A 17,608-nucleotide genomic window follows, 5' to 3' on the forward strand; every position below is an offset into this window, starting at 1 on the left:
ACAACTGAAATAGAAAACAAAATGGCTCCATACTGACTGGCCACTGTAATCCAAGTTTCTAGAAGCCCCGAGATCCAGAATGTATTTGTAAATGTGTGATTTTTATTCTTTTTGAAGCCAAAATCTTCAGTGTAGCTGCTGAGCTAAAAGTGTTAGCTCGCACTCCGTCTGAAGTGCGAGCTCGGCCGCTAGTCGAGGGTGTAAATAATGATTTTTCAAATCAGTTTGGGATCTCAAGGCTTCTGGAGACTTCGAATAAGATGGACAAGCAGCCATTTTAATTTATTTTTGAATGTTTTTTTAAACGTTTTAAAACAAGTCCCCATCTACTTCAGTTGTTTAGGAGAACGCTGCAGCTCTGTTTTGGCTGTGAAGCTCCAGAAATGTTTTGTGGACTATGAAACTTCACCCGACGAACGGATAATGACTGAATCTTCATATTTAGATGAACTTTACCTTTAAGTGAAAGCTACAATACCACACTGTAAATACACTCTACTACAAGTAGAAGTCCTGCATTCAAAACCTTACTTAAAGGTCCTAAAGTTGATTTTTGAGTCTCTTTCCGAACTTGTCAAATACTGACGCACTGGGATGGTGGCCAACATTAAAGTAGCTACTCAGTCCCCAGTTAAATGATCCCTGTTAGTGTTCAACCATTATAACTGATGTTTTTGGACAGCTACAGGTTTAAGTAGCAGTTTACAATTGAACTTATTTTAAATATTTTATATACAGTTTTTTTTATCTACAGCAATACAGCATCAATAAGATAATCATCACGTTTGTAGCGTTGTCCTGTGAGAGCCACGTATCTCCAAAAATCAGCTTCTCATGGTGTCAGAGAAACAGCCTGCTGTAGCTTTGTGACAATGCATGTTCAGCAGCTAATCCAAGAGGGTTTAAATTTGTTTATTTAGCTTAAGAAGTAGGAACATTTTGTCAATACATAAAGGAACGCTTCATCCTTCAGATTATCACAAACATTCAAGGGCGACACATTTGGGATGCTTGGTTTCAGCTGGGTAACTGTGAGGAGCTGTAATCTACAAAGTAAAGATTTCAAGACAAAGTAGTGACACACAAACACTCACACACACAGAGACCCTCTCTCGATGCGATGTGGCGATCTGCTCGCCACCTCACCGCCATAATCATCTCAATAATTCAGTTTCTCAAATGATAATCTGTCCCCAAGCAATTTACCCTATCTATTATTCAGGAAGGACAATTTTATTATTTTTCGTTGCCCACTCGGCTCTTATTTATTCAGTCAATGCTGGAAATAAAATGAAAACATTCTGAATAAGTAATGAAAACATATCGGCTCTCAGATTAAAATTGATCTCTTCTGAGGGATGAACAGAGGGAGACGTACACGGCAGGAGAGACAAAAGTGTGCATGTGCCAAAAGGATATTAGACGGGGGAGGTTAGATAGGTCATGGAATAATTACTATCATCTACATGGTATCTGGTGCTAAATGGTTCATCGCTGCAGGTGCCTTTTTACAGGCTACTGAAGGACTGATTAAATTGTTGTCAGGAGGAAGAGCTTAATTTCAACGCTGCAAAACCTGAGAGCATAATAAGAGCTGGTGCAATATACTGTGGTACTGTAGAGGTTTTATCAGTGGGTTGGAATGATTAAGCAACTAAATGGTGCATTTGAGGGATTTAAACTAAATCCTGCTCTCAAATATTGCATTTATTCATCTTAAAGGGGCAGTGTGAAACTCAGAATTTTAATATTCACAATATTAATGAGGTAATAATACACACTTAGAGCTATTTATTTTTCCCATAAGTGAATAAACAAGCTGTTCTCAGAGGAAAATAAGGTCCCAGAACACAGTTTGAAGCTAGAAAGGTGGCAGGGTCCGCCACACATAAACAAAGTAAAGTTGTTTATTGTTTAAGTGTAGAAAATCAGTCAATGAGGGTCACCCAAAGTTTTTTTCCTCTTCCGATTAAAATGTCTTCCCCAAAACTACGTAGTGCCCCTATCAAAGTTGTTGTCTCTCTTATGTTTTGTTGCATAACAGCTTTTTTTCATTTTGAGCAGTCAATGCGTGACGCAGTAATCTTTATGCAATGTAAAGACTGTGATAATACATGACATAACTTGTTTGTTTGCTTGTTGTCTCTTGAACGTCTCCTGTGGATTACGGGCCATTTTAATGATGCAACAACATCTAAGAGGAATGAAAAGGGAGAGAGGTTTAGTGATGTAATCCAAAGTTGATGGACCAAACTGAAGCTTACAGGTGTATCAGTAAATTCATAAGAGAAAGTGTTTTTTTGGGGGGGTGATGTAACTGTTCAGATTTGTGTAACAGTTGCCGCTGGTGGCGTGCTTATCTTGAGTTAAGGGGGATGAAGTAAAATACGGGTGCAAGGTCGACACCGAGAAGCCAAGCAGAGATAACCAAACTCTTTTTTTTTCAGGGGGAATCTGACAGAAGCATTCACAGTAAACCAGGCAGTGAATGTGGAGAGCAGTAACCTCTGCACAGAGTCAGAGTCATGCTTTTAGCTGCATTGCTCTTGGGCAAAATATAAACACAGAAAAACCTGAAACTTTATTAGATGTTATGCAACATGGAGCCATTCATTCCGGCCCTGTTCGAGCACCCTGACTTCCAGAGCAAGAAATATGAGTAAACAACTTTCTCTCTCCACCATATCAGCCATCTGGTAAACTCATTCTGGTTGTATAATTACACATAATAGACTGCATCGTTACCAATTACTCGCAGAGGACGTTAGTTTCAATATTTACCGTTTTTATCCCACTGTATGTACTGTATAATCAGGCAGAGAAGCCTAGACATCTCCTACCCTGTGGGACCAAAGTAGCACTGCAAAATGTCCAAAGTCTAGCTCTCATTACGAATTCATTATTCTGTGCTTCCCACACAAACAAGTCTCAGAGCCATATGCTTAAAGAAGAAACGCCTTCACTCCTCTGCGCTCCTCAGAAACACACCGAACCACTTCCCATCACCTCCCCGCAATCCTCGCCGTCCTTTCCTCTCCTCCTACAGACATAAAACCCCTCCTAAAGTAGCCCCTCAAAGCAAACTCTCGTTCCCAGTTTCTCAAATGATCGTTTTCCTCTGTAAGCATATCGAGTTATGCCGTGATGTAAAAAACAAACAAACAAAACACTGTAACAGCTGTTGCATTTATAATGCTGTTAGCCGGGGTGTGCATGAAATAATAATAGGGTTTGGATGAAATGATTATTTGTTGTTGAAGTCATTGTGCGAGACATGACAGCACAACAATGTGTGACACTGGAGATACTAATCTCATACAAACAGCTGCCAGTAGCTCTTATCACAATCCCGCATGCTATGCGGCCCCGGCTCCACCTGTTGTGGCGAACAGTATCTCCTTAATAATGCATCCAAACGCAGTGGAAATGCATTCTCCAGCACTGAGATCAATAGTTGTAATTTCACATGTTGGCAGCCTGCCTCCACTTGCAGTTTCTCCCCACCTCCTGCTGTAGTGTATGGGAGGCCATCAGGGGGGAAAACATCCAGTGATTTTTATGTTATTTTAATTTATTTTACATTTTCATAACCTAAAGTAGTTTGGGTATTTATCTGTTGACATCAGGGCTGCGTATAGGTTTTTGGGTAACAGCGAAAATGTGTGTAGGTACAAAAACAATGTACCCAAAGGGGCCCTATTTGCAGAAATGGGATATAGTATTTATATATGTTTTCATGAGTTTATGCTGGAGCCTTTTACATCAAAAGAGGAAGCTATGCACTTGGAAAGGGAGGGGTGAGTGGAGGGCTATTCAGTTGGTTGTGCAGCCTCACCACTAGATGTCACTAAATGCTACACACTGGTCCTTTTAATATCAGAAACGGTCAAGTACTGAAAGCATGAATGTGTCCAATAATCATTCCCTCTGTAAAAAAGAGGGATTTGTTCAAGCACAGTTCTTGTACGTCTGCTGTGTGTCAAGACAAAATTAAACACTGTTATGTATTTGACAAGTTTTTATTGCTATGTAAAACATTAAAGGGGTTTTGTCAAAAAAATATTTTAAAGGAGCAGCGGTAGGATTTAGTGGCATCTAGCATTGTGGTTACAGATCGAAACCATCCGAATATTCCTTCCTTCACACACAAAATGCAAAAAAACGCAAAAGACCCTGGAGCCAGCGTTTGATTTGTCCATTCTGGGCTACTGTAGAAACATGGTGGACATGCTCCCCTGATATAAAAGGCTTATTCTACGGTGACAAAAACCCAATGATTCTTACAGTTTCACTGTGATTATACACTAATGAAAAGAAGTTTAAAACATTATAAATATTATATTCCCTTTCTGCCCCTGAATCCTACACACTGACCTTTAATATCCTCAAGTATTGAGAAAACTATCATCTTGGTATCAGTATGGAAATTTGTTTTGTTGCTGGTTTCGAAATTTTAAAACAATCCTTGCCCTAGAAATATTTTTCAAGACAACAATAACGGCAACAAGAATGAAAAAATAGGCTTCAGGGAATCTGGCAGCTACACTTACTGACCTCATCTCAATATTCAGATGAGTGTTTTTGGCTAAATTTACGGTACTCTGTCTCTCTGAGGCAATCCCAGTATATTTTCTGTTCTCAAGACTGATTTCACACGTTGCTCCATCAGTTATTTCATATAACAGAACATAAATAAAGTGGAAAAGAACAAAAATATTGTATATTCAAGTTGACAAAACACATAGCAGGAGAGTTGTATTTGCATGATTTGCAAAATACTGTTAAGTTTGCAGCTTGTTGCCACTTTCTAATAGTTGCTCCGGCGTGTCCAACAGTGAGACCTGGCACATTAAGTCACAGTAATTAGTGAATTAGCTGAAAACACACACACTTAAAATGTAAAATATTTGCAGCATGCCTGAAGAAGCTGAAGATCACCAGATGTTTTCCGTCTCAGTATAACCATTGTGTGGAACTGTCTCTGATAAGAACTGGAAGGTATTTCATCATTTCGATGAACAAAAGCCTAATTAAGCTGCCTCTTTGTGTAGCAGGCCACGGCCATGCTTGCCATACCAGAGGAGAAAAACAGCTGCCATTGTGGGGTCACTGGAACCTCAGCATGCAGTGGCTGGTTAGAGCGAGGGAAATGTCATGCAGTTGGAAACATCATGCTAAAAAATAAAATAACCCAGAGGGGCTAATTAAGACTGAGACATTCTTACTCATGACTTCCTATAACTTCCCCCTTCTTATAGTAATTTCCCTCCTGGTCTGCAGATAGAGGTTCATACTGGATGATTGCTGTTCTTATGTTTTATTAAAGGTTGTGATTTAATTATTTTTCCTTCTGCATGAGCCGAGCGCCCATCTGAAATTGATACGATGCATCATCTGGCATTGGGATCATTTTCTGTGCATATGTGACAGCGTTCCTCTTCTGCTGATGATGATGAGGAAATATGTAACAATGTGCACAGAAGAGTTTTTTTCAAGTGTGTGTGATGATTATAAACAGAAGCTCTAAATTTACTGCTGTGCTTGATCAGTGGGATTCTTTTACAGCTCACTCATCCATCATTAAATTCCTCTGATCTAATCTGCTGTCAGACGCGCTCACATGCTGTATTCATGATCTACTGTTGGTGTTTGAATGAGCAGACTCTTACCATCTCTGATTGCTTTTGCTTTCTTGTGCATGTTTGGATTTTATAGATCAATTTTTATGACTTTAATACTTTTCTGTGTCTGTTTACGCCGTTTTCTCTGTGAATGGCTCCCTCAGTGGTTTTTACTCTTCTCACTAAACCACAGCTGCTCACTTATGGGAATTTTAGAATTGGCTTATTTTCGAGTTTTAATATCGTAAAAAATGCCCAACCTAAAATTAGGAGGAGATACAGTCGATCATGGCATTAATTAAAGGTTCACTCAACCAATTTTACACACTTTTGCTCCTGTGAAAACAGCTTAAATGTCCTTTTAACCTCTGACTCAAGTCTCAAATAGTGACCCTGATGATGTCATGGTGATGTCACCAGGTGACCAGGAGACTTCAAATTAATGACATAAAAGCTGCTTTTACTGGGGGTGTAAGGATTGTATAACCCACGCCTCCTACAAAACACATTACACAACGCTGGCTGAGGAAGATGATGGACCAAAGCAGATGAAAAATACAATTTAAATAAAAAATATTGCCAAAATAAATATAAATATGGGTATTTTAGCAACTATTAACAAGAAAGAGTCAGAATAAATGATGAAATGTGTTAGCCTAACTACTAAACATATAAATACGGCCTGTGAATTTAAGTTCCCCCTCTGATTAGCAGTGTATACCATCCTGGGCTTTTATTGTGAAAGGTACAAAAACAGAGTCTGTCTGGGCAGTAGTTGCAGTTAGAAGTTTTCCCTCTTGGTCCAGATTACAGAGCCTGCCATTATTATTTTATAATCTTTATAATATAGGCGCCACTTCTAACCTTTGGCTACAATATTTATGAACATGAAAATGTAGTTTTTGGCCTCTTCTGTGACCTAATCGGCATATGAACCCCTGTACAAACCATATTTGGAAGTTCAGCTTCCTTCAACTTCCCTTATGTTTTTGCTGTGGGTGCAGCTGGATATATTTGGAGTTCAGCCCGCAGTAGGAACAAAAAGTCAAGGGTATCTTGACCTCTGCTGCTTCGATTTTGTCCATTCCTTTTCAAGCTGTCTCTCGAGTTTTCCCAAACTTTATGTGAAGTGAAATAATAAATTATCCCTTCTGCATGAACATAGATTGGTCAGGTTAAAGGCCTTCACTGGTCGTGTTGATGATATCCCTGTTGGACAGTCTCTACGTGGCACTGCTGCTCCTCTTTATAGATGCATTTCAGCATATGTTGCGTCAAGGGACCCAAAGGCAAGACAAACTGAGGCAGGCAGGTTGAAAAACAAAAGGCAAGCTTTAATAACAAAGCTGAAGACGATAAAAAAAAAAGTTGGAAACAAAAAGGCATCCAGGAGAATGGTGGACAAGGTGGGATGAAGACAAAAACCCAAACCATGACAGTCAGAATGTTTCGGACATTCAGTGTTTTTAATATTTTTGAAGTATTTGTGAGTTTAGTCACATAGGACTCCTTTTGTAACTGTCTTTTTCCATAGGGACATTTTCATTATGTCGTCTATCCACCATACATCACTGAACCTGTAGAAAACAAGGTGCAGATTCCTGTTATCCATCAGCATCTGAAAGAACTTGTTTTCTAAAGCACATTGATTTCTCTTTGTCTTCTCATTGTCATTGTAAATGTATTTTACAGCTCGCGATGAATGCAAACGGTGCAGCAGTCTTTCAGCACCTGTAGGGTTGTTACTTTATGTAAATGTAAATGCTCAGGATCACATCTCTGACGGCCTTGTGGATTTGATTTCAATCTCGGCTCAGGTTCCGTCGGCACTGTAGGAGGCCGGCTGCAGACTCAACAAACATTGTGCTGCTCGCATTTATTGCTCTGAATCAAACAGCTGCTTTCCTGCAGGAAAATCATTTTCTTGTAACAGATTGTGTGATGAGTTTTACAACAATTTGACAAATGAGGACTGCTAAACCGTAACTGTGAATTGTAATTAAACACAACCTGAATCCAAGTGAGTGCAGCCTTAAAAACCACCACCCTGCATGGTCATGATTTATACATTTTTCCTTTGGATCTTGATAATCCACAATTGGTGTTCTGTTTTGCATATAAAGTAAAAAGTCATGGTTCAGCTCAATGTACAAATTCTATGTAAATGTAATAAAATACCACAGAGATTTAGATCGCGTTCTGTGACTCACCCCTGCATCCCCTGCTTACCTTCTTTGCCAGTGTTTACATTAGTTCTTGACATTGCACAGTATTATTTACCAAGCTGTTACAACAATGTGTAATATATGGAAATATTTACTGTATATGTTTCTGACATGTCCATGGCACTGAGCAGCTAGCCAGGCATGTGCAGTGTGTAGGTGGGAGCCTCACACCAGTGCATTAACCGGCTGTCACGGGAGCTGTGGAAGCATGACGTACTGTCAAGAGATTCAGTCTAATGAAGGAATGTACTATCGCCGAGCAACACAAAAGGAGCGTGAGTGATTTGCTCAAGGCCTCTGTCTGGCACCTTCTCTCCGCAGGAGACACTGAAGGCATTGTGCTGGATCACGCCTAGCAAGAGAAAAGAGAAGTAAAGGTTGCCAAAGAAAAAGTTATGCCTTACCAACTTATTAAGATTCCAACCCGCCCACACTGTTAGCAGAAGGAAGATTCCTGCCTGCTTTATTGATCAACAGCTAGAACAAAACTCATAAAGACGACGTAAAGATTCATTCAAAAGCAGCTGTTGCTGTCTGTTTGAGATGATGGTGTGTCTTTAAGATAGATTTCAAGTACATTACATTTTTTGCTAATTAGTTCTTTTGCAGGTCTATGTTAAAAGACTTGTCCCAACATGCAACCAACATGCAACCAATCCTAAACAGTCTTAACTAAAGCGACCTTGTTTCTGAGTCCCACCCCTTCTGGTGCGCCCCATGAGACTTATTTTGAAAAAAATACATATGGTGATTAATAATTAATTAAACACGTAATTTTTTTTTATCCTGTTTGAATTGTGCCATGAATCACACATACATTTGTCAATTTAAAGGGGCACTATGTAGTTTTTTACAATATTAATGAGGTAATAATACAAACCAAGTTTATTCAGTCATGAAAATGAAGAGTTTGTTTATTTAGTTTGTTTAGGCATAAAAAAAATCAGTCAATGAAGATCGTTCTCTTCTAATTAAATTTTTTATACTGCATAGTGCATCTTTAAAGGATAATTTCTCACGTCAAGAAAGTCTTGTCACAAATATAGTAAAATACTATTTAGTTTTGTGAGAATTACATAGTCTCGCACAATATACATCTACAACACCAACATGGACGTCACCTTGGCTAAGAAAAATTATGAAAAAGGGTGAAAAATCACAATAACTCTGTTCATATTGACAGCGGCAGTTAAATGGAGGGTAATAGAGGGCTAATATGCAGACCTGGCTCGATAAAGTTTTGGACGTAGATTTTGGTGAGCATCAATCAAATCGATGCCACTAGAGCAACTGGTGGGTGTGTAGTGTATCTAATCACATATTTTCAGTCGTATATTTTATTAGTTTTCTTACAAATTGCGACTTTCTCAAGTTTAAATGATCATTTATTTGTACATATGTATGATTCATTGCATTATTCAGGCAGGATCAAAAAATGACTTGTCTCTTGCCATTAACTACTGAACATATTTTTTCTGAACTAGGCTCCCGATGGAGAATGTGGGAGTCAAATGCTTCCAAAAAATTGGCTTTGCAAATAATTTATGAGTCATTCAAGATTGTTTGTTAGATCTCAGAGTTATTTCTGAATAATGTTAACAGAACTTTGTAAGTTTACAAGAAAACTTCACAAGTCAACATGGAAGGTATCCTGTGGAGATTTTGAACACTAGTAGCTTGAGGACGCACATGCATGTTGGTGTCACGCATCATGGCTTCACCACGGTTTATTTCAACGCAGATGGCCAAGAAGTTTAGCAGCGTGCCAAGAAAGGCTGTCAAAAAGAAGCTTGATAGCAAGAACACATGGATGTCAACAACGTGTGGTTTATAATGGTTTTAAAAGAGGACGGAAATGCATTCAACAGGTTTGTTATGATCCGACTACACAGGATTTCTGTCTGTGAAGATGGTCACTGTGTCAGATTAGGTGATCATAGAGTCGTAAAATCTTCATAATAGCATGCCATCTTTCACAATGTGGAAGGGAAATGCAAAAAGAAAACTTTCCTCTGCTTCAAAGCATCATCATTCATCTTTCATTTCATTTGTTGCTTATAGAAAGGCGTCCTGTGCTGCTTTTGCTCAACGTTTGGAACACGTGTCAGTCTCTTTTTGTGGGGACATCATGAGGCTTCCCAGATGTACACGTTGACACACTACACAGGATAAATCCATCAATTGTTGCACCTGAGACCTGTCTGTCAGGTCAGGCTAGTGTCAGGCTGAAATCCTGTTGTGTGAACCCTGCATTAGACCTAAAGTATACAGATGGTGCATTTTGGGGAAAATGACTGAATGTAAATACAACTTTCAAATACCGTAAGAAGAGCGAAAAGGACGTGGTCTGAAGGACGTCTATCTTCTATGCAGAAACATCCATATATAATCTATGGGTACCAGGTTGAGTCGGTACAAAAATAGCTGTTTCCGTGTGGCAGCAAGCAGCCTGCACGCTATGAAGGAACAGCCACATGCTCACAGACACGTACTGCTGATTTAGTAATGCAGCTCACAATTCACAAACCAAAAAGTTGCGCTTAAAGGTCACTTGTCCTAACACAGCTGTATGTAGATAATATACTTGAAACATCTAAAGCCACAAGATCCTCTTTACATCCTCACTAGGGTCAGATCCGGTCACATCCAGCTGACGCACAGCTTCGTTTGATTACTCCCCATCAATCCATAAGTATTGTGAGCATTAAAGGCTTCCAGCTGCGTGACGTCCAGCAGGCACGCTACGGACGAGACTGTCTGGCCTTGAACTGAATTACAGTATAAGCAGAGGGATATTACTGTGATGTAATGTGGCAGGGGATAATCTGGGGCCACGGAAGTAAAGATGTATTGATCTTTCAGTAGATCACGGTCAGTTCCTCTTTCCACGTCTTTCTCTCCGTACTCTGTGCGTACGAGTCAGGGAAGGGAAGGCACAGTACATACAGCAGAGATGAAGTGTCTGTCGACTGTGGAAAAGCTGAGTTGAGTATATCACCACTTGGAATTACAGTCACACTTGTGCTTCTGATGCTCTGTACAGTGACAGCAAGACATACTGTACTTTTTTTCCCTATAGGCACGATGTTTCCCCCATAACAGGAAAACAAAGTTGTTGTTGAGCTAAACTTTTTAAGCATCGAAAAGGTCAGGAATTAAATGAATCACGCCTTATTGCTTTAAGATAATGCTGATCACCAGTTTGGTAAAAAAAAAAAAAAAAAGTCCCAAGATGATGCATAAATCAGTGCTTCACAGCCTCTCCCACATCTTTGCTCTGTGAACCCTGTAACCCAGCAAGCTTGCACGAATGTGTGTGTGCGCTGAGAGAAAAAAAGAGAAGGATCAGTGCCTCCACATGAAGGCTCCCTCTGCCAGAGAAGAGCCAGCCTTGTGTGGAATAATAAAATTGTGTCAAAAAAGTGCAGGCAAATATTTCTGTACACCGGGCGCTCAGACAACTGCAGGGATCTCTCTTTTTTTTCCTCTTCTCAACCTCTCTCCTACGTGCTTCCTCTGGTTTGTGGTCCGTTTGCCCAGATTTAAATGTGATATTGTGCAACGACCCATCTCGTTCTCTTTCATTGCTCCATAGTGTTTTGTTAATGCAATGACCACTCCCCACAGAAAACCCCCACCGCTGCACACACCTCTCGCACAGCAGCATCAATAATACAACTGAAGCAACCCCTCCACCACCACATGCGTCTAAAAATAGGCCCTCCTTATTTGTTGAATATTTCATTTGGCCCTTCTATCTCTCCATCTCTTTCTCTTCCCCCTTTTCTCTATTCATTGTCTTTAAATAGGTGATGAGGAAGGATGTCAACAGATGAGTCTACGCTCCCACCTTCCCACTTACTTTCCATCAAGTATTCTGTCTTCCACCAAACCCACAAACCTCATTTCTTCAAAACACCGTCTACCCTGCCAAGTGGTTGCTCTCCTCAGGCCGTACAGTATGTCTCAGGATGTTATCTTTGTACTTTGTGTTACAAGAGAGGCCTTAGATAAAGAGTCACAACTGAGTTATTGACTTTACAACATCAAACTGGTTGAACTTTGTTAAGCGTCATGCCTCAACTACTAATGGCTCTGCATTTCTAGGATTATACATATGAATTGGCTTTAGGGATAGTAATGTTGGTTGGTTGGTTGGTTGGTTGGGTAGTTGGTTGGTTGTTGGTTGGTTTGCTGGTTGGTTGTTGGTTGGTTTGCTGGTTGGTTGGTTGGTTGGTTGGTTGGTCAGCTGGTTGGGTAGTTGGTTGGTTGGTTGGTCAAGTCAGTCACTTTTGTCCAGACTGAACTATTAAATGGATTGCCATGAAATATGAACCAAATGTTCATGGTGCTGAGAGATGATACCCAATGACTTTGGTGATCCTCTGACTTTTCATCTAGCCCCACCAGCAGCTCTTACTTCTCCAGTGAAATATCTCAATATCAACAACAACAATCTGCACCAAACTCATGACATTCCCATCAGCCTCTGTTTTACTTTGTGTTTTGTGCCAATTGGCTAAACTAAGGTGGTGGACATTGTGAATGTTGTATCTGCTACTCATCTGCATGAACATTGCTAATATTAGCATTTAGCTCAAAGCAGCACTACTGTGCCTAAATACAGCCTCACAGACCATAGCTGCCGACTCTTGTTTCCATATGAGATCAAAAACTAGAAAAGCGCTTTGACAAATAGCATTAACCATATTGAAAATAAGTGTTTACACTTAAACATGTTGTCCTTTCAATTTTTCTCTTTTCTTTTTTTCTCTGTTGTCTTTCCCTCAGACCTGTTCCATTCAATATAGTAGCCTTTATAAAAAGCCCTTTGGGTTTTCTGTCAAAAGAGTCCCAATAACTTCTCTACTACTAGATGACATCGTGCACCATTAACAGAGTGTGTGAGCTTCAATCCGTCATGAGCGAGGCAGATTCAAGCAGAAGGGAAATGCTTACTGAGACGAGAGTGTGTGTGTTCAAACCACGCAGTGTAGACGTTCCTCATAAACAATTACCTTCACGCTGAGCCGATATATGGTACCTCTCACGTGGGAAGTGATTCCAGAGACAATTGAGTTCACCTCACAAGCTGTCGTGTGTTTTTAGTTTTCACTGTGAGGCTGATTGTTGTGGTTGAGGCTGCTAAAGTCTTCTGACCCTCCCTCAGACTCACTGAGAGGAAACAGTAGAGGAGTGCTCTGCTGCGACTTCACTGAGTGTTTGTTATATAATGCATCCTAATGGGGCACATAGGCACCCGCTGATGGGCAGATAGTGCTGATGCTGGACTCAGCCCTGCTTACCCATCACTGCCTTCATTTGTAATTTACGTCTCTTCATCTCTGGGCATTCCTGTCTAATAAGCAGCACTTAACAGCTGGATACAAAACTATTTCAGGATGGAAATCATTACATTTCTGTAGCACGAATTTCTTTGTGGTCTTTAATAATTTTTCACCACAGTGAAGAATGGCAGTGACTGCCTTTACCCTTTGCATGTTGACTATTTCAGTAACATTATAGTCTAGCTTCCTCTTTGCTCATTTTTCATGTCTTTTTAGCTCTTTGCTCCGATGTATTAACTTCAAACAATGGTAAACAATGGATTAATTCTCATTGTTTTAGCCTCGTAAATCATTCCACATTATTGTCTTAAGATGCAAACATATTTTCACAGGCGCAGTGTAATGAGGTGTGCAAATTGGTTTTGGCAGCCAGGATCACGCTAGTGTTTGTACAAGAGCACTGTATCAGCACAGGGTTTACCTGAACAACATCTTAATGTGATGATGATGGAGTTTGTTTTGCAGTCAAATATGGGTTGGGTCATGTTTATAATGAAATGCTTTACTGAATCCTTAATTAGGCTGTGGAAGAAAGTGGATAGTGGAACTGGGTAGTTATGTAATCCCATTAGTGTAAACAAAAAAATGCACATTGCGGTGTAATTCTTCATTACATGAATTCAAGCACTGCCTCTTTTATGAGAAGTATCCAAGCTTGTTTGTGCCATGAAATGCTCTTTTCACCGAACACTTCCCATCCGATTATTCTGAAGTATAAATATCACTGATGCAACTACAGATTCGTGATGCCAGTGGGGACGTTTCAGAAGCACTGGATCCTCTAACCGTCTACCTACTTTAAAATCAATCACAGCATAAAGCCCTCTGTTCTCAGAAAGCTGAACTCCTCACACAGGCTGTCTTTTTTCTCACTCACCTCAGAGAGATCTGTCTGTTAGCAGAAGAAAAGTTTGAAATCTGTAGGAGAAATATATATTGTCTGTTAAAATAAAGTTTGTACAGTAACTGAAGTGCTGTTAATGAGTGAACGTAACCCCCTCGCAGAATTACCGCGGTTCCACGCTTAGCTGTGTTCCGGCTCATAGGCGCGCAAGTGGGCGAAGGCGTGCTTTCCCTTCGCATCCGATCACATCAGTTATGTCCTTTTATGTTTCCTTCCAGCAGTCGGTTGTAAATAACTGATTCATGTACAGTGCATTCTTTCAGATGCCTCTGAGCTCTGGAGCAAAAACGTTCAAGTGAAACAAGTGGAATTCATTTGCAGTTACACACTTCAGCGAGCGCAGAGTTTGAAGTGCTTGTCACGTTTCTCTAACTCTTAATGTGCGATAAATAGAAAATATAAAGTTGAAAAAAAATGATTTAAAAAATCTATTTACTTTTAGTTGACAACAGTATATACTGCATATTTTGAAAGAAATGCTATGCCTTCCTCAAAGAACAAAACATTTTTAGTCACACTACTGTTGTAGCTTTAGGGATGGCAATCTGTTGGTCCACCGCTTTGGTCCAGGCAGAAATGTCTCAGCAACTAGTGGATGGATTGCCATGAAATGTTGACATTCATGGTCCCGAGGTGATGAATCCCTCTGACTTTGGTGATCCCCTAACTATTCCTGTAGTGCCACCATGAGGGTGTTTTAAGTGAAATATCTTGAAAGCAGTTGGATGGATTGACATGAAATCTTGTACATACATTCATGTCCCCGTCGGTGTTAACTGTATTCACTTTTTTTGATCCCTTGACATTTCCTCCAGTTGCATCATCAGGTCAAAATTTGAATCTTACCAAGACTTTGGTTTATGATTAAAGGTGCACTATGTAGTTTCAGGGAAGACATTTTAATAAGAACAGAAAGATCTTCATTGACTTGTTTGTTTATGCCTAAACAAACTAAATAAACAAACTCTTCCTTTTCATGACTGAATAAACAAACAGTCCTTAAAGGACAACACTGTTTTACTTTATTTATACTTGGCAGACCCTGCCACCTTTCTAGTTTCATACAGTTTTCTGGGGACCTTATGTCCGTTTGATAACAGCTTGATTATTCAGTTATGGAAAGTTATGGAGAGTTTGTATTATTACCTCATTAATATTGAAAATCTTAAAATTCTGAGTTTGAATTTCTTCTTCAAAACTACACAGTGCCCCTTTTAAATATTGGCAAAGCAAGCTTCAGCTTGTATTTAGTGCTTATTCACAGATAAACAATACAATATTATGGTGAACATGGTTATGACAGATAAACATTTTGATATTAGCATTATTATTGTGAGTATATTAGCATGTTGATCTTAGCATTTAGCTAGTAGTTAGTAGAGCCTCATTGAGTTGCTAGATTGGCTGCAGACTCTTAAGCCCAATTCACTGAGGACTAGTATTACCAGGGGTCTTTTAAACTTAGAAATTACCACCATGTAGTGATAATCTGTCTGTATTTACTCCCCAGGTAATACTAGTCCCGTGTGAATAGGGCTTTAGTCTTGCAAATGCGAAACGTTACAATGATTGACTGTATTTGCTTTATTTTCCCTAAAACATCTGTTCTTGATGATCTATAGGTATAAAGAAACATCAGCTGATAAGTCACAGGGTGATATAACGTGAGTAAAACCCTGAAACATTACCTCAGCTGTGAATATTTCTGCCTGAGTCACGATAGATAGATAGATTTTCATTGGCAGTGGCGACTGTTTAATGATGAAGACAACAAGTCCCTTGATCCCCGGCTAATTCAGTGTCATCAAACTACATTTGTGGTCTTCATTGTTTTGACTGAGAGATCCCTCGCCGCAGAAATTACAGTCTGTGCATTTAAAGTGGAATTGTTGTGCTTAGTGGAGAGCACTTATTCAAAGTCAGAGAATATATTATATAAATACAGAAAAAGTTCTATATATAGAAAAAGTCATTGCTGTCTGAAGCACGACACAGACTGTTTACTTTTTCAGCATTTCCTGCACCTTAATCAACCAAACTGTAAACCTCAGTCTCTGGTGTCAAATTCACTTTGTGTAGGACTACGATCTAACCCCCCCTCCCCGCACCTGCCTACGTGAATGTAACACTCTCTGAAGTGGAAAAAACTGAACATAAAGCAGGCAGCAATTATATTTTCTCCCAAAAATATGTGGCAACAAAGATTTAGAGGAACATAAATGTAAGTTATGTCAGACAGGGTTGGAGCGGCACAGTTTCCTCGTGATTCCTCGATCCCTCGGTCATCATTAAACCCTGTTGTCCACTCTGTGTCCTAGTTTTCTCAGGAGACGGGTGAGGGACAGCAGACCAGTGACACAGAAAGACTATGATCAGCTGGGACCAGGACACACACATTCCTCCAGTGATCGATGGAGACAACAGTGGTAATGGCCTTTACAGCCAAACATGGTGGGCGATCAGTGGCCATCGATCCGAGCAGCCTGGGGAACCGATGTATGTCCGAGCTGAAGGTAATGTGTCACTGATTACTGGAGCCAGCGTGGTCAGTAGGAAGTATCGCACCTTCAATTATTTACAACCCCTCTCTTTCACCCACCTTTCCTCTTCCTTCGCTCAGTCTTCTTGCCTCTCTCAGCTTCCACCTTGCATATTTTCTCTTTTACCGCATTCAATCGCGTTGGGTCAAGCATTTTTCAAGGGTTTGATGTTTCTGCTCTTAGATGTTCATTCAATTCTCGCTGTTGGCATAATTTGCAGCAGAATTGAGACCAAGTAAACACAGGAGCCAGATTCTATTAGTATGCTGCCTACTTAGCACATGTTATTTTAAGCTTGCTTTGTACATTTTCATTTCATTTTCCATTACATCGGGCGTACGGAGAGACGCTGGCTGACTGTTTGTAGTTACACAAGTGGAATTTCATCACTCAAAGTTCTTGGATGTTTACGCTTAGTCGAATGCTAAAAGCCCGCGCTCTCCCTGAAGACTTCACAGGGCACGGTCATATTCTCCAGTAGTCCATCTTCACAAACGGCCTGTGGGTACTCCACATGCACATAAAACACTGCCTCTATATTTACTCTTTAAAAGCCCCGTTCCTTGTGCATTCAGGATGCTTTCGGAATAGCTGAAGACGAGGAAACGCAGCGTGTTCTTCAAAAAGTACTGCACAACATTTGTATGCCGCCGCGCCAGCGACGGCCTTGGCCAAAGGCAATATGTTTTAATGTTATCTTGTGAACACGATATCTCAGGTATGACTGGAGGGAATTTCATTACATGTTGCACAAAAGGATGAATTGATTGGAATCTTGTGTTCAAGCTCACTCAAGAATTCATATGTAAATCCGGACAGAGTTTTACAAAATATGTCAAATAGGATAAAACGATGAAGGTCAAAAGTCAAGTTCACCGTGACACTATAATTTTCTGCAAAAACACTTTTTTGCCAGCATTTAATGCCATAACTCAGGAGCAGAAGGGCAGATTGTGACCATATTTCACAT

Source organism: Pagrus major, chromosome 23 (assembly GCF_040436345.1).
Source record: "Pagrus major chromosome 23, Pma_NU_1.0".
In the NCBI taxonomy this organism is placed as follows: domain Eukaryota; kingdom Metazoa; phylum Chordata; class Actinopteri; order Spariformes; family Sparidae; genus Pagrus; species Pagrus major.